Source organism: Aplysia californica, unplaced genomic scaffold (genome assembly GCF_000002075.1).
Source record: "Aplysia californica isolate F4 #8 unplaced genomic scaffold, AplCal3.0 scaffold00056, whole genome shotgun sequence".
NCBI classification, from domain to species: Eukaryota; Metazoa; Mollusca; class Gastropoda; order Aplysiida; family Aplysiidae; genus Aplysia; species Aplysia californica.
The window spans coordinates 465,957-467,594 of NW_004797326.1; the positions used below are offsets into that span (position 1 = coordinate 465,957).

The 1,638-nt window shown below is 43.0% G+C and overlaps 1 protein-coding gene across 1 annotated transcript in view; it reads left to right on the forward strand.

The window, feature by feature from the left end:
• Nucleotides 1-1,638, forward strand: part of LOC101854395 — a gene marked incomplete at both ends in the record, with an annotated part of 14,903 nt that overhangs the window by 795 nt on the left and 12,470 nt on the right.

Sequence of the window (1,638 nt, forward strand, 5' to 3'; positions counted from 1 at the left end):
AACGAAAGAGATTAAGGAAAGGGTGAGGAAGAGAGAGAAAAAGATGGAGAAAGAGAGAGTAAGAGAGAAGCAGAATCGATCCTGCCTCCTCGGCGGTAACTAGTGAAATACAAAAGTTTTATCAACATTTTTACTGGAGCCCACACACGCATTAAAAAAAATTGACGACTCGTCAAAAAGTATCAAGCAGGTTTCATCAATAAAAATTATGATTTAAATCTTTTTTTTTTTTGACATCAAAACACCCTAGACACGGTCAAATTTCACATCAAAATTGTGATATAAAAATTTTGATGCAAAATTTTGACGCTTTAAAAAAAAAATGTGTGTGGATCCCTTAACGAAAAGCTCTGACACTTCGCTGCCCTTGAATTATAAAGTTACTATCTACTCAGTACCTAGCTTGGAGAAATTTGACGCCGAAAAGTTTGAGCTTCACAACTTGTTAAGTTTATAGAATGCTTTATTTTTCATCTATTTGTTTTTTGTTTTTTAGCAATAAATAGTCCGCTGCCGGCTTGCTAGGCCTGTCACAGTTTCACCAGAGTCCCGTTAGCCTGCAACTTTTCGGGGTGACTCGGGTTCTCCTTCACGGCTAGCGTGACGCCTCAGTGGCATAAAGCCACTGCTACTTTGTTCAGTTTCCACCTCCCGGGACGTGGACCTGGGGTTGAGCTTTGGGAGGCTTTTTCGAATGCAGTTCTTTGAATATCTTAATAACGACTCCGATCAAATAATATTACGATAGCTGGGTGCGACGGCCGAGCGGTTAGTGCGCTTGTCTCCGAAGCGGAAAGTCCGGGTTCAAGCCCCGGTTCGGACACGAAATGTTTTCGCCCCCTCCTGCCCACCCAGCAGTAATGGGCACCTGACTTCGAGTTGGGGAAGTAAAGGCGGCGTGGACAGGAACTGGCCACCGTACCACAATATGCCGAAGGCCCAGGAAGTTGTTTCACTAACAAGGCAATCCACAATGTCCGGATCGGATGCGGGAACAACTTTACTTTTAGAGGAGGTAGAACATTAAAATTTGGTTTCTGACCTCACACTCTTGGTCATTCAAAACGGTGAAAAATGTCAGATAGATTTTGTGATTCTAAGGTAGCAACTAGTAATGGTTGATATGAGTCATACCTGACTGTGGTAATGACTAACAAATGAAATGACTGAAACTAATAGTGACTGACAATGACAACGAAGGGAAATGACGGACGAAGCTGACACTGACAATGACTGATTAGGATAATGACTGGCTGTGACGCTGTCACTCTCTTTCGCTGCTTTGTTTCTTCCCCTTATACGAATGTTCACCGAAAATCCCAAGTACATTTGATCTACAAATACATTTAGCTGCACCACTTATCCCTATCTCTGGCTTTCCATTCCCTTTCAGCACAAGAAGATCCCACGTCATTCAAGTGGGCAACAACGCATGAAGCGATTCAAACTGTTGTGCGAATACCATCCTTGTTCGGCTCTCTCTTCCTCCTTCACTCTCATTTTCCCTTGTTCTCACTCTTTGTGTGTCTGTCAGTCTGTTTGTCTGTTGTTTTCCTAAACCCTCCCTTTTTCTGTTTTTTTAGCTAACTGTTTGTCTCTTCCTCCACCTCCACCACCTCCTTTCTCTCTCTCTCTCTC